Raw genomic sequence first — 27,284 nt, forward strand, 5'->3', positions numbered from 1 at the left:
TTTCAACTCTCGGACCACAAACCATTTCTCCAGTACTGACGCCAAACTGTGAATTGGACTTTCGTGTCTTTGCTCTGCGGAGGATAATGGTGTGGACAGACTCAGGTGAGGACGGATCTGAACGCACTGGGCCACTGAAAGTTCTGGCTAGTGGGTGACGTGGTGGGTGACATGGTGGGTGATGTACTGTGAGTTGGGTGGTGCTTGGTTTTTACTCAGCCGCCATTTTCAACATGGCGGCTGCGTTACAAACTATCTCATTTTACAGCTAAACAGTACACTAATGTATGTCTCTGAAAACATTTGAGGCGAGAAAGAGGCAATGCAGTAACAGAATCTTGATTCATATTTGATCAACACTGCCTAGTTTGACAGTTTAATCTGAGTTTCAAGAGCTGGCCATGTTGGTCTGGATGGACCTCATTTGCATAAAGTTGAGGTTGAGTCGTCATCATGCAAATTCAACAGCATCCCTATTGATGGTTGGTCCATCAACTCACCGTGCCGGATCCATCATGTACCGTACGGCTGGATCGCCTACTCTGCATAGAAAATGAATGGTATCTATTGATTTAACATCCGTCTGCACCATAAAGATGCTGTTGGCTGCGCCGCACCCGAGCGATGCACAGGCCTGAAACTTTTTTTATTGCGTGTGTGTGCGTGAGTGTGGGCCCACTGTGGTGTTTAAGATTCTAGTTAAGAATTTGATCTTAGTCTGCTATAGGTAAATAATCGTAAAAGGATTGAGAAATAGGGATATTTGCATATTTTTTTCAGGTAATTAATTAATTTGTTAATTTTGGTAAAATTAATTTTGTTTAATATTATTTATAAAGAGGTCAAAACTCCAGCAACACCTGTAGTATATAGAGCAACTTTACTGTTAGACCAGCGAGTTTCGGCTTGTGGTCTTCATCAGGGTCATCATAAAACGCATTACAAATATTGTTTACATAGAGTAGGTTAATAGATAAAGACTTGTGGGCAAAAAGATAAAAAAATATAAAAGACAAATAATCATGTACGTCCAGACACATTATCAGCCAATGGGGCATCTACATAGATGAGTTGGATATATGGTCATGTGGCTTCAGGTCAATCATTATCCCAGACTAACAGAGAGGCAAGGGGAGTGTCCAAGGGACATGGGTGACACCATATTTGGTCCATTATCTGGAAAAGTGCAGCTAAGGGGTGGTACTAAGGGGTGGTTAGTACCACCCCAATGGAATGAGTCATTAAAGACAGGTATGATGTTGAGTGGCAAAATATTCTACCTGAAAGTATCAAAACTCAACTGTGCAGAGGCACTGGGGGTTTCCCCGTTGCCATCCCTTAGATGGCGCTAGACTAATGACAACAAGCAGCAAAGTTGTACGTTGTGTGCTAACCTGTTGTTATTAACCTGTTTTAATGTCACTACTAACTTATTTTTTAATTTGACTGTATGAGATTGAAGTAACAATGACTCAACTCAAGCTGACAAGCTTTCTCCTCATTCTGATGCTCTTTTGTCACTTTTTGAGAGGACTTTGTGAGAATCATGAATCTCCACAGTATAGCTCAGAGTTCCTTCTGCTACTTCGGAACTCAGGCAGATTCTTGGATCCAACATCAGGTTTCCCTATGGAGATCAGTCATCATGGCTCTTTGTTGGGAACCGGAGCTGGGCATCCAGGCCAACAGGAGTAAGGAAAAGGGGCAGATGTGGTGGTGTGCACCAGAGGCTAAAAAGACAAGGCCATCAGCAGATTCCCATTCCCTCAATCATGCTTGCCAATGTGCAGTCCCTCCATAACAAGGATGATGAACTACAGGCAAATGTCAAGTTTCAATCAGAATACAGGAATGCCTGTCTTATTGCCTTGACTGAGTCATGGCTCAAGGAGCAAGTCCTACAAACTGGTCTGGAAATTGATGGTTTTGGGTTACTGCTGCAACTTGATAGAGACTCGACAATGACCGGGAAATCACTCGGAGGAGGATTGTGTTTATATGTCAACAAAAACTGGTGCAACACAGTTGTCAGAGAAACACTGTGCACTCTGGACATTGAACTTTTGTCTGTTTCTCTACAACCATTTTATTAACCAAAGGACTTTCAACAGATATTTGTTACACTTTTGTGAAGGCAAATGTTGACACCACATCTCGGGCAATTGCAAAAACAGTGCACAGGCTACAAAGTATTGCACCGGACGCAATTTGTTAGTTGCACTGGGAATTTATGCCCAGCAAGGGAGGGTGTGAAGTCTATGATGGGCATGCAGACTAAGAAGTGTCCCATTTCCCTCGCAGGCAAGACTGAGTCTGAACTTGCTAATGATCTGAAATTTTTAATCATTTTAATACTTACAATTTTAGCAAGGACCGGTATGTGTATAGAAATGCTTGCACAGAGCAGAACGACATACATGTTGATAGGGACAAGGTTTTTAAACTCATCAGGGGAGTGAAGGAGAGAAAAATTCTTGGTCCACATAATATTGGTGGTCAACTTCTTAAGAACTGTGCAGAACCGTTGTCTGACATATTTTCCTTCATCTTCATGAAGTCACTTCAACTCCATAAGGTTCCTTCTCTCTGAAAGTATTCAATGATTGTACCTGTGCCCAAGATTAAAGCACCAAAATCACTCAATGACTATAGGCCTGTGGCACTTACTTCTCTTGTTATGAAAACCTTTGAGAAGATTATAAAAAAGGAGATCTTGGGTGCAACTCAGACTAAGTTGGATCCAGTTCAGTTTGCTTACAGGGCAGGCAGGGGTGTTGAGGATGCCACAGGCACTATACTGAATATGGTCCTGGATCACCTGGATGGTGAAAAGAATTTTGTACGATTGCTTTTTATTGATTTCTCCTAAGCTTTTAACTGTATCCAACCTTCAGTTATTTAAAATACAGCATAATCAATGTGAACAGATCAACTGTTATGTTTGACAGTTTCTTTGTTTATTAATAGGGTTATATAAGTTTCATCCAAAACGGGTAAACCTTAGGAAACCAAACCCAAACACCCCATTGTTCCAGTCTGAAGTTAGCAACTTAGGCATAATATAGTGTTGGGGTGCTACAAAAGAAAAAAAGAAGAACAAACAGAAGCAAACAATGAACCTGAGAGAGGATAATGTTATTCGATTGTCTGTCTGAATCTCCATCAGCAAGCTCCTGTACTTACATCACAGAAACACTCTCTCATTAGCAGTGACAGCTAAACATCACCGAGTATGTGCATGTGTCTGCATGTATCTGCTGTATTTGCCTATGCATATGACCATCATTCAAATTTAACTTTACTCCGTTTGTTGTTCCTCTCGTCTTCTCTCCCTCTTCGCCTCCCCTCTCTCAGCTTTATGAGCCTGTTATTTATTTCCCTCATTAGCGATTGTTTCTTTCCATTAGAGAGCGCCTCTTCGTGCCAGCACTTTCCTCAGGGAGAGCAGAGAGACCTGTGCTCTTACTGGCAACGGGAGCTCCCTTTCTAACCCTCTTAAATAGAGTTGAAACAATCCCCTCTACAAAACCCCTTCCCGCTGCCATCCCCACCCTTTTTAGGATCCAAAGGAAGGTGTTAGCCGGGGTGTGTGTCTGTGTGTGTGTGTGCCTGAGAGGAACAGTAGTATGAAAAATGAAGTGAAGACTTGATCATAAGCGCCTGCCATTACCTGTGTACTGACATACTTGTGAGTTGGGTGCCACCCCTTAATTTCCCCCCTACCCTAGTGTACACACACACTCATATAAAACCCCCACCGGTACACACAGGAATTTCCAGAGCCCAAAGACAACACAGAGGGCCCTCCGACATATTTGCCGTCATCCTCTTATTAACTCTCCTCGTTTGAACAGAGGCACATCAAAAGTAAGCAAAACACATAATTACTGGCATTAATATAACGAGCTCTTGGAGATAAGCCACTCTCCTAAGCCCACACCCCCCACCTCCTATACTTGGAGGGCATGAAGGAGGGGAACAGCAGAGAGAAGGTAGAGCACCCCTTCAATTAAGTGAGCTGTTCAACCAACATGAACAAACATATTTAGTAGATAATTAGTAGATAATTTTGCAGGTATGTCTGGCACAGACCACAAAAGGCAGTGTTAAGGAAAATAGCAGGGAGGGAGTCAAAGGAGGGAGGCTTGTGGGATGTGCAAAATGCCCCGTGGCTCTGATAGACTCTTAACAGTCATTAACAATGTAGAAAGAACGTGCACACACACACACACACACACACACACACACACACATGCAAAACACCCTCTTCCCACCTTTACACAACCCCTCGTCTTCGCTCCTTCTCTCTGCCCTCCTCCTCCCCCTCGCTCGCTCATTCTTCTCGTTCTCCGAGGAACCCTACTTTTCTGTATGATGAGCTCCTGGGGGGCTTCAGTGTTTGGCAGGAGGCTTTGTCTCTCATACGAGATGAAAAAAATGAAAAAGAAAGACGGCGAGAAAAGAAGACGGAGGAGGGTGAAAACTTGAGACCCCCGGGGGCACTTCTCCCCACATTGTGAGGATTTGCCTAACAGCTTCACAAGAGGGTTTACATCTTCCTCTGAACACGAGGGGTATAATCACAGATCAAAACAAATTACCTATCTGTAGTCAGCAGAGGTGTCTGCCTGTCAAAAGCCCAGAGTTACATAAGATTTAAGTCAGTGCTAACTGAGCCTCTGATTTGGGGCATGGGGTGAATTCTTACTTTGAAACGTTAACGTTACGAGGGCCTAGCAGTAAGACGCCGATGGTGCATACCACACAAACTGACTGTGAAGAACAAAGATTTGCTTTGATAATTACTTGCACTCCTCCGAAGTGACATTGTTGTGACTTTTGATTAACTTGGAGCCATGGAATGAATATTTTTCTGTGTTTACCTCTGTGCATGAAGACCATGCATGTCAATGTATTCCACAAAGGAAACAGGTATCACATTTGTGACAATGAAAGTGACAGCTGAATTGTTTTCTTATGGATAGACAACATCATTGCGGGGAAGGACTGTCACGCTGGTGGTCTGATTTTCAAAAGTGTGCACACCAAAGTCTGAGGCCAAGCGGCCATAATCGAGTTTTCTGAAATATCTTCCAAGATATCACCAGCCCTATTTATTTTAAATAGTGTGTTAGACATTGTTACTGGCAACTTGCTGATGCAACCACAACTGTGTGAAAGTTCTGCACAGTATCGAGAAGAGCGAGAGGGAAAAAAATGGGGAGAAAAGCTGAGTATCAACTGCAGTTTCACAAATCTGTATGGTAGAAGGTGTACTGGGGCATCCAGGACTCCTGGGAAACACATTAGTGGGAAATGATGGACTCTGTCACAGTATCTGTAAAAAATACATGGCTGATTATCCTATTAGAAGTTTTTCTTTTTGTTTTGCCAGGTGTGTATTATATATCATATTTTTGCTATATCTAGCCTATCTAAGCCCCTGCCATCACTTGGGAGTAGCTCTACAATCTGTTATTTATGTTTACTGGTGACCTATGGCCAAGAGGTGGGCTCTTAGTTCACACAAGTTATTAGGCCTCTGGATAGAAGCAAGGTAGGAGGAAAACACCTTACTTTTCTAAATGGTATCGTCAGCTTTTCATGGCCAAAACTTTTTCTTACATTTGTTACATCTTAGAGCCCATTTGTTTCTGTTGGAACTCTTTTACCTTATATCATCGAGGAAAGATAGAACCAGCATAGCCACAGGGTGCGCAAGTTTGAGCAAAACCCTTGCAATAGCAAACTATCTTTGCCCAAAACAAGTTCAGACAAACACCGAACAAACGAAACCAGACCCTGTTCCATGACACTGTGTGGACTTCAGGAATTATTAAAGCCCATAGTAATCGTATTCACTTGCTGTTTCCAGGTTGGAATTTGAAAACAATGACAGAGCCATAATCAATTGTGGGAGATGTGTTTTTGATGGCTTCTGCTGTTTGCAGATTAATGACCTTAGCAGAAAGGAAGGAGATTCCTCTGACAGAGAACTCTTTGAGTCGTGTAAAGCTCTGGTCTCAGGAATGCTGCTGACAACACAGAGTCACCTCGAGGCATCTAGTGAAAGGTTAGATGAGGTGTCCAACCTGAGATGTCTATATAAACAATGTCTTTGTAGGGACATCCAGGGTTATTGTTAAAGGATTAAGGCCTCATCTTTGATGTGTAAGTCCGCTGCTAATGCCAGTGTCACCTCCTGGTGCAAAACAAGAATGTGGGGTTGTGGGAATAATTGGGACAGATAGCTACAGTAGGTGTGTCCACAAGTCTCTCAGGTGTCAGCTAGGTATCAAGGCATGTGTCAGCTATACTGATCCCTATAATTACCCTCCTATTACCTCACAATTAGTTGCAAATGAACTCATTAATGTTACTGACACCTCAAACTGAACAACGTTAGTAAGGCTGTGTTGTGATAGTGGTTCTTTCAGGTGTCAGATACAAATTAAAGTCATAATGCGTCTTAGGACAATGAGGTAAAGTATTTAGTTACTTCTTTTTCCATGATTAATGTAATTAGTGAAGCGACAAAATATGACAATTGAAAAAGCTGATTCTTTTAGCACAGAACAACCATTCTCAACAATGCAATCTAAATGGAGATGAAGCTGGTACATGGGATTATTCATTCTTGCAGTACTTCTGTACAATTTGTCATATTGTATTTATGAGTAAGGATGAAAGAAAAAGTAACGACTGCGTTTCAGATGGTGTACAGCATTACACCTTCAGTTTTAGAAATCTAACTCCCCCAAATCCTAGATTAGTGGATCACATAATCTCGGGCACTAGTGAAAACAGCCACGTCTGGTGATGACTCAGTTATTGTTATAAAACAGACCTGAATGAAAACCTCATTAGTTTTATCTTTAGGCTGGAATCAGGGGTGCTGTCTGGCATGGATTCCCAGCAGTCAAAACAGAAAACAAGAGCTCACTGTGTGCTCTTTGAGACATCAAGGTGTCTGATCTGAATTGCTTTAGCTTGGAGGGAGAATGGCTTTACCGTCTCTGTGAAACTGATCCGTGAAGTGGATTAGGGACGGTTCTTCTTTCACTCAAAACAACACAGCTTGAGGAGTTAGACGAGAAAGTGGATGAAGCTCTTTGTGTGTGTATTTGGGAGCGCAGTCCTTATATCACACAAATATCTTTTTACGTTGCATTTTGTGATATTTGCCAAATGAATGAATGATACAGAAACTCTCTGACCATGCTGGAAACTATCCATAACTTCACAAACATTACACAAATCCTTGGAAAACTAGCAGGCCTTAAACCACCCATTTATGCGCCATCTTCCTCTAAGTAGGTTACACATCCCATTTTAGTTTATATTGTTGGACGTCTAGGAGGTCCATCATTAAAATGAAGAGAAGTTGGACATGTTCAATCAATTAACTTGGCCTCTATCTATGAACAGCAGAGATTAGACCTGATTCATTCCATTACTGTGTTTCAACTAATAAAAGAAAAGTAACAGTAATTCTGTCTGTCTTTGAGAACAAACACAAGTGCCTTGCCTATCTCCGCTTTATAGCTCCATTAGAATATTTTTAGATGCCAATATGGCTTGTCACCAAGGTTTTAGTCCTGGGATGGGGGTCAGACTGTGAGCACACACACACACACAAACACAGAGACAGAGTTTGTCCTTGGCCTGGCACCTTGTTTGGCAAGGTGGCAGTATGGCTCCATAACAAATGAGGGACACCTTAGCTGTGCCAATAGTCTCGGTCCCTTGGCAGACTCCACAAAATCATCTTTTCTTCCCAGGAGTTATGACTCTGGAGGGTTGATCATTAGTCAGGAATCACACAAACACAGACACATACTCAGGTCGTAACTAACTTGACCGTGGCGACCTAGGACGACAAATCACTGCATTTGGGTGAAAAACCTTTTACCTTCAAGCCAGCCTTTTGGACACTAATTATTTGAGCTCATCCCATCCTTATATTGACTTATTCTTATTATTTAATCATTTTAAGGCATATTTTAAATTACTGTATTTTGGTTTGATTTTGTGAGCTTTCGGTTCATATGCTGTAGGGTCCATTAAAAATGAAAAAGAGAAACAACTTCATAGTACTCACTGAAACATGCTAGAGAAATTTTAATGCAATGGTAGCACCTGGTTCAGGCTTGCCATAAAAGTGTACTGAGATAACAAACAGATTTTGATACCCTAAAACATATTTGCACAGGTGCTGAGTTTGTGCTATGTTTGCGGCTTTAGGTAGTTAAGGCACACCCTCTTCAAAGTCAAATAAATGCTTTTATGTATTTAATGCCATTTGATATGGCACTAAGAGACAGTCCTGAGTTTCTCATTCAAATAGTCCTATTTTATTTTTACAGCCCTTAAAAATTACATAATCCAACCATGTTTACAGATACATACGGTTTTCCACAATTTCCTCCTTTAAGGGGTGAGTCCTGCCAGTTTCCATTATCCCACCTGCCTTAATGCAAGGATGCATTAAGAATCATCACTTTCTTTTCAAAGTCGCCTAATATGTAGTAGCACCTGAGACACACAGACTGAAGTGAACAACTTTGTGTGTTGGGGCGAAGTTTGCAGTTTGTTAAGTTTGATAGCGACAAAAGGTCATATTGTTTTGTCATTAAAAAAGTCTAACTTTCAGAATTTTCTTTGAATATGAAAATAACTACCCTAGTAATGTAAATAATTATAGTTAAAATTGATATCATCTGCTCTTGGTAACGTATTACATTTTAGATTCTGTATATTCATATTTGCAGTGCTGTATATATGCGACTGTGCAACTCCTGTAACTGTGTACTCCTGTATACAGTAAACTGATCAAATACAACTGAGCTAGCACCATCAGCTTACAGTACATCATCACCTGTGTATGTTTCTCCCTACCATCGATCAAGCATGTGTCAGATAGACAATACTACAGAAAAAGATTCTCAAAAGATCTCTATTAGGGTGTTCTTATGCATAAATGAGCTTCGAGCTAAATACTAAAGTTTGTATGCAAACATGCTCACAGTGACAATGCCAACATGCTGATGTTACCCAGATATAATCTTTACTGTATTCACCTTCTTAATTTAGCATGCAAGCATGTTACAGTTTGCTAAATAGCACATAACACAAATTACAGATGAGAGGAGAATGTCATCAATTTTGCAAGTATTTGGTCAAAAGCCAAAGTATTGGACATTGGAAATTTTGACCTGATGGTGGCGCTGGAGAAAATGTCAGGGGATCACCAAAGATATATGTGTCTGTACCAAATTTTATGGCAATCATCCACCACAAATATAACCTTATTAACCAAATCTGAAAATTCAAATTTTGGTTGGTGTACGTATGTCCAAAGACCTTCGTAAAACTTTTTCACAAGTGACTTGAAGTAGGTTTCTGCATGATGACGTTGCTACATATAAACCCACCTAGCCAGTAGCCACAGAGATGGACTGAGCACTCACAGTTGCTGCTGCTCTGCTAAATGTGCTAACAGATACACAGACACACACAGACGGAGCACTCACTGTTGCTGCTGCTCAAAGTTTAAAAAATAAACTCTGAGCTTTCCTACTGACAGTAAACGGCTCCGGATCAGAGCAGAATCTGGTGTGACTCGCGGGTGTTATTTGTCATGGTGCTCCAGCTCTGCTCCCAGCTCTCTCCTCCATAGTTCCAGCAGCTCCGGCAGTCAGCAGCAGGTCTGTCTGCAAACAGCCACTCCATCCCTCTGCTCTGTCCAGTGCATTTATAAACATCACACACACAGACTCAGCGCTGCGACATTGATCGTAGTATATCTGTACAATTTTTCAGGTATGTTAGGAGGACTCTTTCAGCAAAGTGTGTGCCATTTGAGCAACCCAGAAAAAACGCAGATGGAGTCGTTCTTTAAGATTTATACAAAATTGTATGCTAGTTCATCCAACAGATGTTGAGATATTTCATAAGTGAAAGGTTTAACCTGCTGGTGGCACTACAGGACAAGTCAGATGATCACCAACATCACTAGGATGCTTCTTCTGGGAACCATGAATGCCTGTACAACATTCCATAGCAATCCATCCAGTAGTTTGGACCAAAGTGGTGGACCAACCAACCAAAGGACAGACTGACATTGCCATCCCTAGAGCCATGCCTCTAGCATGGCTAAAAATTACCAGACTGATCTGTCTCAACACAGACTTGATAAATGGATGCCCACATTGCATCCGTCTGGTCAAGTTAAAGCAATCAGCAACACAATCTAAAAGACTGGTTTAATAGCATAATCAGGACACCAGTGTGGATCCTAACTTTACGGTTGGGACTGTGTAATAATTCATGCAGAAATACTTGCAGGTGTATGTAGTGTATAAGCTGGTACACCTGGGGTAGAATTTCAGTGCTCAGAGGTGAATTGAAACACACACAGCAATGACACGATTGGGGTGCTGACACGTTCATTAGCACATAGGCAGATTTGACACAGCTGGAAGATGTAGCGAGGAGCTGCTGTCAAGGTCTTGGAATGCTGCAAGACTGGCACAAACTAAGGGTTGGATGCTCATCGCCGTGTCATAAGAGACCTGGCGCTGTCTCGTCTCCTTTTTTTAAAATATTTTATTTATTTTCCTCCCTCGTTGTGTCTTTGCAACACACTGAGTGTCATCATTTGCATGAGTTTGACACCCCAATGTCTAGCTTCTTTGTCCTCTCTCCAAGTTGTTTCCTCTCTGTCCGTCTCTTTCTCTCTCTCTCTCTCCCCCTCTGTTCATTTCAGTCATCTCTCTCCCCCTTTCTCTCTCTCTCTCTCCCTCTTTTTCTCTCTCTGTGCCTCTCCTCTTTCTGCTGATGGTGGTGGTGCCATCCATGCCAATTATGGCAGTCGAGCAGGTGGCTCCTCGCAGGTGGTAGAGGATTAATCCCTGTAAAGACTTCACTTCATTAGGAAATCCGTTTAATGTGGCCAGTTGATTGATAAATCTCCCGGACCTCTCTCAGAGTCCCCAGATTACTGCCAAGTTTGTCTATTATATGCTAGGTTGACCCTGATGTCAGAGACAGAGAGAGGGAGGGATAGGGAGAGAAAGAAAGTGTTGTGTCTTTCCAGCTGAAGTTAGTTTTTAGGACTGTTATGCTATTTGCTGACTGGGTTGAATCATTTCAGTACTTTATGCAAAAGGTTGGACAAGGTGCTAGTTTTTTTTCTTTTTATGATGTGACTTCAAAGTCTCCAAATCCCTAATGGCAGAGCCTGAAATTTGAAGATGCTTGCGTTTTAAAGTTATTATGAAATAAGTGACATGTTTAACAATACAGGTTTAACAATGCACAACCTAATTTGAAAGCACAAGCAATTTTTACCACCTCTGTAATTGTGCGCCAAGATAGACAAAAAGAAAAAAAGGTCTGGCTTATTAAGTTTAATACCAGTGTACATGTAAATGCTACAACTATCACAGCATTTAAGAATGAACTGTACAAACTTGCCCTCTCAGTCTCAGACCACCCACACTCCTCACTGTGTCAAGCCTCTGCATTTAACTCAAGTATCTTCTTAACTCACCCCTCTATAATTTTCCATCCCAGTATTATCACAATTACCCTGTGAGCCATGAGGGGAGGGAACTCCCCGCTGCTTGTGACTGTCTATGTGCCACCCGTGGGCTTGTGGTCTGGTCGGATTTGTGAAACACTGACAGACAACCCCTTCATCAAGCCTGTCAAACAAGGATGACAAATGCGTCTCCCCATCCCCAAGATGCCTACAATATTTAAAGCCATGGGAGAATGGCGAAGCCGACAGAGAATAGCCCCTCCTGGCAGACTCAAAGTTCAAGCCGCGTCAGGCTGTATCATTCTCAAATTCTGAGGAGAGACTCTGAGTTTAACCTGATGGCATCTTGACTTAATGATTCTGACAGAGACTATATAGTGTCTGTCTCAGGTTTCTACAAGGCAGTGAGGTGAAGTCAAAATATATTTACTGAAATGCTCATCGACTTAAAGGAGGATTTGGTTACAATGCTGCATGTCTTGTGATGGGGAAATGATTATCTTACAATTGGAATGAATCTCATCATCAACCTGTTTTAGTCCTCACTTTACCCAAAAAAGGAACAGATTTTTAAAAAAAAAACATTGAAAAGGTACTTCACTTAAAGCTATAGTAGAACTGATAAATTTCCATATAACATGGAAGTTCACACACACATATATACCCAGACCCACACACAAAATGTGCACGCTACTTTGATCGCTATCACCAGAAACAATATCTTCTAGATACAGTCTGGCCATCAGGCAATCAAACATACAGTCATTCTTCTTCCAGCTGCTACCAAGCATGTAACTATATTGCTTTGCCCGGTGCTCGGAGCCTTGTCAAAATATGACAGAAGATCGCACCTTTTTTCCCAGGGTGAGTGCTTTAATTACAGGCTGGCTTCTAGCCTTACCACATCTGTACAAATGTCAGTCCAAAGTTCACCACTCTTTGTAGAAGAGAGTTCCTCAAAAAAAAAAAAAAAAAGAAACAAAAAATGTATATCTTGTGCTCATTGTTAAGCAACAGAATATTGTTTTACAGAATCCTTGCATTTGAGGTCACCCCCACCCTTCATTTTTTTTTCTATTTATGACAAGTCATGTGTGCCGTCATTACTCATGCTCACTATCACATTTCTTTAACAGTCCCTGGCATCGGCACTTTGATATCTAATATTTTAATTGCTGCAGGGTCATACATCATGCTTTCCTTTGCAACAATAAATGGGTTGGGAAACACTAAGCAGGCGTTTGGGACGGGATAATTCACTGCATGCAAGTCCACCCAATAGGTCCACAATGCACCTAAGACACTCTGCATGAATCCCAACAGGTAGGAATATGTTTTTTTCTCTTACAAAATAATTTTGTGAATATGTTAAATAATAATATTGGAATGGTAATTTAGATCTATATGTATTTTGAAGGTGTTGCACAGCTATAATATGTAATTTTGCAAATGTTTAAAATACTGTCTTGTAATGCTGTCTAGTTTTACAATATTCTCTCTATTCAAAGATCTGCTCAGTTCATAAGGAATAATCCGGTCCAGTAAAAGCAATTAATGTTTAATTTTAGAGTTTTATACTCCAACACATAATGCATAACTCCTTGTTTCAGTTGTCTGAAACTGCCATGCTGCTTTTTTTAAGGAGTTTGTTGTCTCAGATTAGGTTAATATTTTAATGGTAATTGTTCATGACTTTTACAGTATGTCACTTACAACTCTGCCTGTTATTCCCTTCAGCAGCCACCGTGTCTTTGTTCGTACCCAGAGCTGCAGGTGGCAGCATAGTCTTAGAGGACATGAGAGGCTAGATTCTCTCAAAGATACACACACACACATGCACAGACACACACCACTTAGCCTCGTTGAGCTTTTCCCTATTCCCCTGAAGTACACACTCTGACCTTTGGATATTTGTTACCCGGAGAAAGTGACATTGGAAGTGAGTCAGTGGCTTGCCGCTTAGCTTGACTGTCTCTGTTTGTAAGGGGGTGTAATAATTAGCAAGTTCTCAGCCTGTGATCTTTAATGTCCCTAATTTGGCTCAGACAGAATCCGTGTTTGTGCTACGTGATACTGCCTGCATTTCTGAAGGGTTTTCGATAAAGGGGCATGAAGCTGAGGCAGGTTTTGATATTTTCTTACAAACCGTTTTGCATTTCATTACCATTGGTGAGGGATGGTGAGCTGTTTATGATTTCAAAACAGGGACAGGAGGTTGAAGTATTTTGGCTGCAGGGAAGAGTGTTTTTTACACTGATTTACCAGACTTGGAGGTTTGCATCTTATTATTTGGACTATTCTTTAACCAATTGTGTGAGACTGGGGTGTTTACGACCTGCCTGGGCAAGGTTTCCCAGGGGAATGAGAGACGGGGGATATTATTGTTAAAAAAATTGGAAACAATAGGAACAGAAATCTATCATAATTATATTATTTCTAAATAATATCTGTCATTGTTTTTTTTTTTTATGGAAGACTTAATTGGATTCATGATTTTAAAGCTTTTGATTGCAATTGTTTTTTTTAATGGAAACTGGTTGTAACATCCCACCATTTACAAAGAAAAACATTTTATGTCTACAGCTTGATTCAGAGGAAAAATATGCTGAAAATATATTTTAAGGTCATGAAAATTAAACTGACAATATGCATTTGTCAAAGATTTTTTAAAAAACACAAATGCAATCTGACAATATATTGTCATTCATTTCTCATGAATGTAAATGGCTTAAAATGTCTCAGCACTGTTGCTGCATATCTCAACAGTTCACTAGGAAATGTCTCGGGTGCCGTATTCTGTCAGCTCTACTGAATAAATACAAGTCCAAATGTCTCAAGGCTGTACATTGTCATTCATATAGAAATAATGTGATTCTTTACTGGTGGTGACCCCACATCTGGCAGAACTGTTAACCTTTTGGTTATGTGGCTTTGAGGTGAGTGTAGCTCAGCCTCCCCTCCCACCCACAGCTTTCACCTCTCTGGAGCTGGAGCAGTGTTAGGGTGCAGAGTGGGAGCCCTCATGCTGCTGAAAGGTGTGTGTGTGTGTGTGTGTGTGTGTGTCTGTGTGTATCAAGCAGGGGGTGTTTGAGGCTGCCCATCTGGGAACAGACCCTGGGTGTTAAACACTGAGGAGCTGGAGGAGAGGACTCTGTCAGCTTGGAGGACACAGCACAGCCAGCACAGAGGTCACTGGAGCACATGCACACGCACACACACACACACACATACACACACACACACACACGCACAAATGCACTCATGCATCCATGCATATACACTGTCACTGTCCCTCTCTCTCCTCCATATACACATACACTGTCTTTCTGTCTCTTCTCTCTCTCCCTCTCTGTTTTGCTCACACACACACACACACACACACTCACAGTGAGCACTTCAACAGCACTGCTTTGCTCATCTCCCCTCTCCTCCCTTACACTGTCAAAACTCCACTGTGGGGTCAGAAAAGCAGCGGTCAGGAGGATAATAGGAAAACAGCTCAAACAGGGAACTGTTGACACATTATGAGGAAGTAAAGGATCGACACAGGGACAGAGAAGTGAGGGTCTGTTATCTACTGCCTTCTTCATTTGAGCATTTTCATTAAATTCTCAACACAAAAATACTCTGCACAAATGTCAAGCTTTCATTGTTTTATATATTTATTGAGATAAATCCCCAATTTGTCTTTAATTGAACAAATAATTGCATATTTGTATCAAAAACATGATTTCTTTGTTTAAATGATTTTTAAGAAAAAAAAACATCAAATAACTAATGTAGGACAAGGTCAAAAATCTCATGCTCTTTGTGTAAAACTGTTTGTTCCACTCTGATACAGCCAAAAGACACTCATTAACTACTTTTAACCATTCAGATTTGCATCGTGTGAACTAGTCAATCAGTATAGCACATAAAATGAACAAATGTAACACCACAAGATTTCAGCAGTAAAAGTGTATCAGCGCTGGAGGCAAAAAGTAATGATTGTGGTAAAACAAAACCACTCTAGTCCAGGACATTTTTAAACATCCAAATGCGCCCACACTCACGTACACACACACTTCCTCTACATAAGCACAAGTTGACTTGTCAGCTTGAGATGGCTTCATCTACCATCCATTACTTTTATGTCCTGCCTTTCACCTAAATGGCCTCTGCATATTCACCATGGGACCCACTAGTGAGGACACACACACATATGAACACACATGCACCGTCAAAGGTTGGCTGAGTTAGATTTACAGTCTGGGACTATCACCTGTGACTTAGCGCCTCTGAAATTAGTCACAAATAGCATATTAGGGCAGCTAATCAGGCACGCCTGAGCACTTGGCTTTCTTTATGCGGTCATAAAGGGGAGAGTATATGGGCGCCCTCAGGCCTTGGGGTGAATGATCGTCCTGACCTCCAGTGAACCAAAAGCCACACACGGCTGGGGAGGGATGGGATGTAGGCAGGGGTACTCCCACAAAAATTAGTCTTTGATACACAGAGGAAGATGACTGTGCTGCATCGGGAAGTGATTTCCTTTGGTTTCACTGACTGCTCTGTCTAACTCCAAGAAACCACATAACTAAAGCACACAAAGAGGGTGGATGACAGTTACAGAATCAAAGACACATACAGTGTGTCTCTTTACTGTAAAATTATACTTTATCTAAACCTGCTGTGGTAATATATAAGGAAATATTAGGTGTGTTTGTATTTTACAGAGCAGTACGTAAGGGCTTAAAGAGCAGTTTAAAACAATCGAGATAATCTATATCTCTTTGTCTTTAGATTTGTATCACATTTGCGTGCCCTATTTTGAGCGTGTGACTTCAGTCTCACGGTGCCTCTTGACGAGCGAGTTTGACTTTTGTTGGACACGGAAAACTCTGGCACCGGCAAGAAACCTCACACCTTCATAAAATAGTAAAGCTATCTCTTGCTCTCTGACTCAAGTCTGTCGAATGAACAGGAGAGGTCGCGAGGGTTGAGAAATGCATAAAAGAAAAGTTGAGGAGGAGAAGCAGAGAGCTGAAGGGAGCGAGAGGCATGAGGAGAAGAATTGTAGAGAAGCACGGGGGAAGGAAATCACCCCTGTATCTCTCATACTCTTCATGCTCCACTGGGGGAATAGTATGTTTCCATATCAGAGTGATTGTTAGACAGTCAGATCCAATATGGTGATTCAGTAACTACTTAAACAGAGCTCAGATATTCTGCCCCTAATTGACTTGGTGTGGCCTCACTAAATCACAGTCTTTATTTAAAATAGCTCTCTGATAAAATGAGTCGCTCTCTCCTCTCTCTCTCTCTCTCTCTCTCTCTCTCTCTCCCTCTCTCTCCCCCTCCTACTCTCACTCCCGTCCCCCTCTCCTTTGTGATTTACCATTGAGGAGATGAATTTGAAATTTCAATCATAGAGTTGTTAAATATTGATGGGTCTTCTAAGTCGTTAACGAGGTCTCGGCAAGGACGGGGGAATCAGCCCCTCTGTTCGCTGGCCCTGGCTTTGCCGCAGCTCAGCCATCTAGAGGGATCCAGCCAGGTCAGGAGGTCACTGTACCCGACCATAATCTCCTAACTTCTATGAGATCTTTTAATGTCCTGCTGAGGCTATTCTCTTTAACATCAGCTTTTACCGGCTCTTATCATACATTACCATATGCAAAAAAATGTCAAAAAACTTTCTAATTATGCATTATGTAGAGCAGCCTTTATCCTCTGTTCGAGATGTGTCAATTATAATGAGAGCACTGGTGTGTGATTTGATATGATAATAGAAATCTTTAACTGGGTCTCAGCAGACCTCTCGTGTGTCAGGCATGATCATTGTTGAAAAGAATAAGCGCCTCCAGGCCACCATAGAGCAAGGCAGCACTCAGACGGTTCAATATGCTACACCATAAAACCAAGATGAGACTTCTTTTATTATTGCTGCCGCCGGAACAAACTCCTGCCATCCAATCAAACGTTATGTACTTTGAGATGTGATCATTACATCTTACAAACGATGTCCCACCAAATAAGATTTGTCTGTACTGTGGGGTCACATTAATGGCTTGTTTTCTTGTTGGGTTTGACTTCAGACATCTTAACACTGACTGATAGCGTAGATGGTAGGTAACGTTGCATTGATTTGAATCTCTCATGGTATATATGTATTTGCTCTTTGAAGACTCTGTCTTTTATATCCATTTGGTCTTAAATTACAGTGACTGTAACCCTAATATATAATTTACTATATACATTAAAACCATCATCTTGATTGCATTAGATTTTTTTGTTTAGTAAATCCACAATAAACTTATTGCAAAGTATTCTTCTTCTGGTTCTTGTCACTTCTGTTGGTTACTGTGTATTGGATTACAGTTTGAAAAAAAAAAAAAAATTATATCCAACACTAAAGCTGGGAACTGGGAGTGCCGTAGATGTCAATGATGATAATGCAATAAAAAGCATTTTGGGGGTATCTCCACTTCTGCACTTAGCCTCTTGGCAGTGGTTTGATCAAGACGGAATAAGCTTGTGACTTTTCAATTCCAGCCATAATTTGTTTCGATATTACATCTCCTGGATAGAGCAAGTGATGGAATTTTTCCTATCCAAGGCTGAGGCAGTGGGGAAGCTGACGATGTCCCATAATAGGTTATCACCAACCATATCTTTTGCAAAATAGAAACCCAACACATGTACATCTGTGGCCTAGTGTCACAGCCTTAAATATACATCAGAAATGCATTAAATTTGCTGATTGCTATTCTTTTTCAACAGCGTGTCAAGCCCCAAATTTATTTCTGTTACGTGGCTTCCCGATTACTTTGAATTGCTAGTGGTCTCTCTTGACATTGACGGCTTTGAAGAAAGTGACAACATTAAATTTATTTTCTGTGTGCATATACAGTATGTGTCTGTGTGTGTGTGTGAGTATGAGACTGGACAATGTACCAGTGTTTTCTCTTTGATTGTTTGCAGTCCATCAGTGAGAGCTGAGCCCTTTCATATTATATGTAATTTACTGGAACCACATATAGCAATGCCGGCGCTGCTGAAACACTGATCGGATCTCTTGAGCACCGTTGCTTCTCACAGGAAATGTAGCTGACACAAGGTAAAAGCTCTATTTGATTGTGTTTCCAAGGAATATCCTTGTTGAATCCAGCACCCTGCTGATCCAAAATCCTACCTCTCAATCACCCGCTGTAGTGCGTGTCTCTTCCAAATTTTAGACAAGTGGGATTTCCACACGGAGCTGTACCAAGTTTCTTTCAAGTGTAGCAAATGAATCCCATGGTTTTCAGCTTGGTTTTCACACAGCATAGTCAAAACACTATGATGATATCTGATCTAATAAGATATATATCGTAAGGTATAATGCAGATAATATGCAGGCAGCATAATTAAAGTGAAGGAAGGAAAGAAAAAAAGACAAAAAGGAGCATGTAAAACAAAAAAATAGCAAAGAAGTGCACATCAATTTCTACTTGACATAAATCTTTTGTAAGAGGAAGGCCAGTGAAGGTAATTTGGTTTGAAACAACAAACAACCAGGTACCCTTGTATTCTTTCCTGCTGTGCAAAACAGAAAAATAACCTCATTGAATGAACTGTCTTAACGAGAAGTCCATTTGGACAGAGGCATCAGGCTATTGACCTCTCTCGGGGCTGTGAGGACTGAGCACTTTCACATGTTACTGTCTATAAATTTCAGCCGTCGACACGGCTCCCTATTTCATCAGGGGCCAGGCTGACGTGCCCTTCGGATTGATGTCCCCCTTGCCCATTTGTCTGTTTTACACTCCTTAGTGTCTTTGTGCTCCGCTAGATCTGCACCTCTTCACCGTGATTGGGTATTGACAACAAATCAAAGGGGATAATATATGGTGATGTTTGCCAGTATCCCAACAAGACAAGATAGTCGTACGGCCAGCCTGGCTGGTTTACATGTGTTCTCTGTGAATGTCAGAGAGACTGCATATCGATTCCCTAGCGAACAAAGAGTCATTCTTCTTCTAGTGGCCAATACCTAGTTTAGTTAAAAGTGTGACAATGAAGAGGACTGGGGGCAGTGACGTTAGAATTAAGCCATACTTGACATGCAATGAAAGACCCCCTTCCTTGGAGGGGGCTCTTCATGACTTAAGTAATAGACTAGGAATGCAGTTATTGCTTAGCCTTCAGAATTCCTTTGCTTGCGAGGTAATGTGTATATCAGAAAAGTTTGTTTTCTGCCCCTCAGGCCTACTCAATAAATGAACATAACAGCAGGTCCTTCTCTCTCTCTCGCTCTTTCTCTCTCTCCGTCACACACACAGTCTCACAGACACACACACACACTCGCTGAGCATCTTTGAAATGGGTTTTGTATTGATTTTTGTAACTACCCTGTTAGATGACGTTGTGCCTTAGCGTGTCATTTCTAGATGGCCCTGCCCCGAGCAGGTCATTGAGGTGCTAACTGTCATTTGGAGGGACAGAAAAGCAATCATAGCTTTTTCATTACTTACTGTTTTCCCTCCCTCCCCCTCCCCGTTTTCACTCTCTTTTTACCCCCAGTCGTGGGATCGCCTGACATATTATGGCTTCTGTGATTTAACTGCACTCTTAAATTAAGTGCTGGAATATCAAGCTGTAGCTTTAGAAAAATAAACTCTGTGTCAAGGGATCAAATACCCTGGAGGTCAAAGTCATGAACTTGTAGTGGCGCACTCATCAATTTCAAACTTGTATGGGCTTGTTCTGTTTTAGGTGTACACAGGAGGAGGAGGTTGTGGCTTGATTACGGTTGTGTATATGGTGTTTTCATTTCATTTTGCAATCCCTATATAAATCCAGTGCTGTGCGGACTCATGAAATTGTGGAAAATCAACACACACTCTTAGAAGCAAGTTTGGTTTTTTCACTGAGATTTGGAGTATGTGAAAATGCTACTAAATGCTGTTTTTTCTTGTCTGCCTCAAAAAATGGTTTGATTTGTCAGTTATAATTAGATAACATTAACATGACTTCAGTTAATGTTACAGCCCTGGCTATGGCTGGGGTTTCGATTATAGTAATGGCTGTGATACGGTGAAGCAAGTGTAACTTTAGTTAAAGTTCGGCACCTAAAACAATGTGCTGAGGTTTATGGGGAACAGTTAAATTAGCAAAAAAACCATAACTATCAGTGTAAACTTAAAAGTAAGAGAGCTCTGAGTGAACTGAGGTCAGAGCCACCCCACCCAACCACATAATTAACTCATCGTGCATTTGCTTTTCAAGACGTTGTGCTTATTTTACTACATTTCTGAGAACCAGACTCATCCAGTGATATGAAACATATACAAAGCATCACATCTTCTCAGAGGCTAAGTAGGTGGTCAAGTTATTTGTTTTAATTGCTCAGTGTTGACTTCTCTTGCGATTTAGAAATAGCAGACCTTTCAAGAAATGATTTCAATGTGCTGCACCACCTTTATCATTTGTGTCAAAAATCTGTGAATGTGATTGTTAAAAACAGAGATAAAATTAGCACAGTGTGACCTGCAGAATGGTTTGTATTTTGTATCATGAGCTACAGATGAATCAAGGCTTTTAAGAATTGATAAACACTCTTTGTCCTGTCGTATGAGATTACCAGATTCGTGCGGAGGAGTCATGATACTTTGGCTTTCGATTATTGATGCAGAGGAGTGCTGTGTATGGGCACCAGCTGCTACAGAGAAGTGGGCTGATGGAGACAATAGTCAAAGGAGGACGAGATCAAAGACAAATAATGTGTACCAGTTACTGTGAGTGCTGCTGCCGCTGCTGCAGTGTGCTGAGGGCTCTCGTTTGGTTTTAATCAATGAGCCTGCTCAATGCCGCGGCCTTGCACTGACTCCCATCTTTTTATAGGGAACTTAATCACCTGGGCCATTTTGAATTCAGTGGAAGAAGGAGTGAGGGTGATGTCACTGCTTCCTTGGGTTACAGTAAGAGCTTGGGAAGCAGGCCAGGGGGAAATACTCACAAATGACTAGTATGAGTCTCATTCATTCACGTCAGCAAGAAAGTTCATTTAATTTGAGTGTAAACTAAAAAGGACATTCATATTATTTATAAGATGCAGTTTTATGAGAATTTATTGCAAATACATGCACTTCTGGTTATGAATAAATATGTAAGTCAAGCAACTGTGACAAATTCATCAATTCTTTTTTGATTTAGGAACTGGAAGGAGAAGCATGAAAGTGGAGTCTATAAAAAAGGAAGCTTACTAATTTCTTTCTGACTTCACTCACTTCTCGCTTCTTATGTGGGTCACTTTAAACTCAGCAATGCACTAATAATTATTAGAGAACAACAGTGTGAGTGTAAGGGATGAGGAACAAAGAGATTAGACCAGTATCCATCTTCCCCCCACCCCAGTCCAAATATTGTTCTTGTTATACGTTAAGTGGGAAAGAGGAATTGTGCTGCCAGATTCATAATGTCATTAACGGTTAGACATAAGGTTAGCCTTTACATCATATGCTCAATGTGACCCCATTACTCTCCATCATCTCATCCATCCAGACGTCCTGGGGACCTGGGCTGTGGCCCTGCACACCCCCTGTAAGCCTCCCAGAAGCTGGCGAAGCCTGCCTGCTTGCCCACCCGCCCCACCTCGCCACAGGTCCCTCACACACACACATACACACACACACACACACACATATCAAAAACCCATACAAAATCTCAATAAATAGATGCAAGGACACATATATTTATATGTAAGCATGAGTGTATACATACACATGGAAACACATAAGTTTACAGAAGGTGTCTGTGCACACTTATATGGTGAACACAAACTCACACACACACAGACACACACAGACTCATATATGAAGACATGCACGCGCCCACTTGCCACCCTACTCGTCCATCGTGCCACTGGAAGATTGTGCTCCATTCCACTGAAGGTGTTATGGGCTGTTATCAGCAAGACCATTCCATGGATGGCTGCCCTAATTGAGAATAATGAGGGTCACATTGAACATATGGTCGCTGTTGTGTCCCCTTTCCCCCCTTCTTCTCTCCTTTTCTCTCTCTCTCTTTCTCTCTCTCTCTCTCACTTTGTGTGTCTCTCTTTCTCCCCAACTCCCCCAGACAAAAGGTTCAGTCTAACTTTGCCACAGCCAAGCAAAGATCTGCGTGGCAAGAGCAAAAAGAAAGGACATTGTCAAAGTTGTTCTTTTTTTTTCTCCCCTCTGACAAGTTAATGTCCACACAGTCAGTGAGAAGGGCAGTGACCAGCCAATCGGTGGGAGGCAAAATGCTAACCCCACTGAGACGAGTGGTGGTGGAAATACTGGCCTAAGCATTGTTCTGATATCAAGCTCCTTTGTTCTACATGCGAATATGGACATTTGCTCTTCGTTACCAAGGTCCCGTCTGTCATTGAGAGCTGAAGAATAGAAGCGCCAGCATATTTTAACATCATGCACCGTACAGAGGGACGGTCACCAGTTTGCTGATAATGATTAAGCTTGCATGTGTATAATAGTTTAAAAAAATATTGAATGTTATTTGACCTGGTGTCAAAATGCATTCATTGCATTTTTGTAGTGTATATGAGACAGAGCTGCAGGAAGGACATGATTCAGTGGTGGATTAAATGTGAATGTCAGTCGGAGTCAGGAACTAAGTTTACTGTTCTCAAAGCAGTTATGTGATATGGTTGGATTTCAGAATAAATCTTAGTAGCCTGCCACTATCATGTCATGTCTTTCGTCATTCAATATGTCTGCAGAGGAGATATCTAATGTACACAGTTAAAATCTGCCCAACTTGTGTTGCACGGGTAGATTCATGTCCCGAGCTCTGAGCACTTTATCAACACAGTCTCATGGTGAAATAGAAATCCTGGAGCTGTTCCCGGTAATAACACCGTTACGACTAGGACGAATTAATCTACTGAGACATCTCTCTTGCTTTCTTTCCACTGGTAAAATTGTCTGCCCTTTCCTTGCTCAAGGAAGAACTCTTCAAGCGCTTCATTAATTGCACAGACACTGTGAAGTTTTACGTTTTCCAAGAATTTGACGAGTCTCAAGTGTTCCCCCAGATCTGTCAGTATTTGGTCAAAATAAAGTTAACAACTGTCAAAACAGCAGACCTGCAAACCAGCATCAGAGAACACAATGAAACAATTAGATTAACATTTGCTAAATGTTAAACAATCGCCTGCTTGTTTATGTGACACACCCCTGTCATCTGCAGGAAGTACCTTTGCAGGAAATACTGTGCGTCTCTGTTTACATGGGAATCGTGCTGATTGGATTTAGATGAGCTAGTAAAGACGCTTTATGAGTCCACCACCAAACTGTGAATTGATTTGCTGGCATCTCAGTTTCTTGTGTAATATCCTTAGGAGGTTGGATTTATGACTATCTGTGACCCAGTTGCATTGTCACTGCATTGCATAGCCTCTGGATGCAGGCATGGGTCTCTGGTTTCATGTAGAGACAGGTGTAGTCTCGACGTCCGATGATATGTGTAACATATGTGTGTACAATGTAGACATATGCCTTAATGTACTGACATAGTAGAATGTTTAAGTATATAATCCGTGCACTGACATACACGATATGAGCAACATATGTGTGTATGACATAGAAATGTACTTTCATGCTTGGTGATGGAGGATATATCACTTACTATATGGTCACACATGACATGTGCAGCATATGTGTGAGCTGTATAGAAAATCCCAACTTGTCATGTGTTGTAAATTTTTCGAATGTAAATTGTTTGCATAGAATTACACCAATTGTCAGTTCTTCTTTTTGCAGATATTGATGGGAATGTACAGAGATAGTTGACATGTTGAAGTTTGCATTTTTCCTAATTTTACACTACAATATTAAATGTCTATCAAATACTGCTTTGTACATACTATATGTATATATATATATATATATATATATATATATATATATATATATATATACATACATACATACATACATACATACATACATATATATAAGTACACTGTATATATACACACTGTATATATGCACAGTATATATATACCATTTTCTGTCCTGTTGTTTTTTTCATAAAGGTAAATTCATAACAATGGAGGACTCTCCACCACAAATACAAACCGAGCCTTTGTGTCATAAGAAAAATGTAGTCACTCAATCCATAAAATATTGCTACTGTACATTAGGGCTGTATTGAGAAAATTCTGTCTTCATTTGTTTGACCGTTGAAATATAAATGTCCATACAGGCCCCCCGACCACCGCAGGAGCCAGCCGTTGACATTTCTCCACTTTGAAAACACAATGAAATCTGAATATTGCCTCGACTGAGCGGATGCCCGTAGGGAAATAATCCGGGGTCTCTGAATAGTCCCTAATTGAATTGTCTTTTACTAAATAGAGTTTGCTCTAATGCATACTCTCATCGGAGAATATGACAGCCGGTGATGCTTCTCATATCTGCCTAAAAGAGCCCCCAGATCCAAGGACCTATTAACTGTATTACCCAAACCAATATCCCTGCCTAAACCCATTACCCTGAACCCATTGTGTATTTTTGTCACTACATCTTTGCTCAAAATCCGAATCAGCCCGTGATGGATGCTTAACAAGACTACACTTTTATCACATATTCTGCTGACCTTCAACAAATTGCTTTGCAAGTTTGCTTCCAAGATTAATGTGACAGAGCTGCTTTCTTTAACGCAGGATTCAGGGTGCAGAGGGGGGCTGTGTAGGCCCACTGTTTTAGTTTCTCCACGCTCGTAGGCCCTAACCTTCATATGAACCCACACCATCCATCAGTTCCTGTTTCTGTGAGGTAGAATGTTCATTTCAGTCATGTGCTTATAGTGCTGCAACTGGAAAATCGTAAAGATAGTTTGGTCAATTAGCTGAAGCTGAAAATAAACAAATGTCCACCTACTCCCTGAAGAAGAATGGAAGTTTTCCAGGCAGGGCTTGACAAGGAACAGGTTAAATACCTGTGTTGTTGTTTCTGGATAAGGCATGACGCTTGTAAAAAGTTCATAGAAATGATAAATCTTCGATCCCCCTGCCCCCCTCCCATAGCTCTGCTCCACCCTCACATGTGCCAAACTCTTTCCAAAGGTGTAAATCACTTTGACCTGCAAAACCCCCAACAATATGTAGCAAAACATAACGTATTGCAATTTCTTACCAAAGACAACGCCACTGTTTTAGCAGACAGGAGGCTCATCTCTACTTAATTAGTTTGAATCATGATGTCTGTGTTGTCCGTGTTACTGAAGTTACACAGCTGAGTCAGAGCGCAAGCCAAATATTCCCTTTCACTATTTAACCAGACCTGTGATTGTGTTTTACTTTAGGACATGACATACTGTATAGAACTGGCTGCAGTCATAGCAAATACTGTACCGCACTTCTTTTTGGGATCGTAAGATTTAAAAACATACAGTACTTAAAAAAAAATCTTCACTTGCACTATCTACAGTATATCAGTGAACAGTACCAACATATACTATATACTTTTTTCATTTGTAAAAATTGCCAACACAGAGTTTATGGTGTCCTTTACAGCAATATAGACAATACTTTTTCATCCAAATCCAGCAGGTTTCTTGCAGAAACTGCATTCCATAAGTATCTCCTCCTTAGTTAGCTTTGGAGAGCTTTCCTTCGTTTTATCAGTGAGGACCTGTGTCTTATCATGACTAATGCTGGAAATTCCTCCCTGAGATAAGTAAAGGAGCTTAGGATTACCCTCTTGACTGAACATTGGAGAAGAGAGAGAGAGAGAGAGATGGAGAAGCACCGCATGTTTGTCTATATGTGTGTATGCGTAAGGAAAAGAAAGAGGGAGGGAAAGAGAGTGTGTCTAAAGACGAGAGAGGAATAGAACTGAGGAGGGGGTTCAGCTGGCTCCTCTGTATATTTTCTCAGTCGTGAGGCAACCTCACCATTAGTGTCAGACCCTCAGATTATCCAACCAACGGAACAGGGATAAGTGGATTGATGAGGTGCTTCCATAGTCCCCGGCTGCTACAATGGAAACGGGCCCTATACTCCTGAAGCAGCTATTTTCCTCAAGGAAGGGCAAAAATAATGAGCTACTTAACCAGACCGTTCACTGCAATTCTGTCATATTACAGCTGGCTTGTTTGTTTATCCCAGACAGATCTATATTTCACTTTTTTTAATTGAATTACTTTGATACAGACTAAAAGCCCTCAGCCTAATAACATGCCAATTACAATGAAGACCTACTTAGAATAAATATGAATATAATTCAGCAATTTATTGCTTTAAATACAGGGAGGGCCTGGCTCCCTTGACACCCATTGATTAATAATTGGTGCTGCAGTCTTAAAGGGCAATTAAGGAGAGCAATTTCAGATCTTCACTTAGAAGTTAAAATGCGATTTGTCAGAGAAAGTGGGTACTCCTTACCTCTCTAGCTCTAGATCAACAGCTAAATCAAATAGATATTCTCTGACATAATGTATGCCCACGTTTAAGACATTGGACATTATGATTTTTGAATTGATAGACCAGCATAGTCCGGTGGAAATGTTTGTGGTGTGCTCTGTGATTACCTTGTGGCAATCTATTTTGAGCACTCTGCTTGATGATGCCTTTGCATTTGCATTTCTTTGTCATTTGCATGGATATGGTCTCGAAATCCATACGGTAATGAATCCTCACATTCTCAATTTATTAATGGAGCTGGGCTTTGCAGCTTGTCCAAATCTAGTAACATATGTTCTCTAAATATGC

Source organism: Thunnus albacares, chromosome 8, assembly GCF_914725855.1.
Source record: "Thunnus albacares chromosome 8, fThuAlb1.1, whole genome shotgun sequence".
Lineage (NCBI taxonomy): Eukaryota > Metazoa > Chordata > Actinopteri > Scombriformes > Scombridae > Thunnus > Thunnus albacares.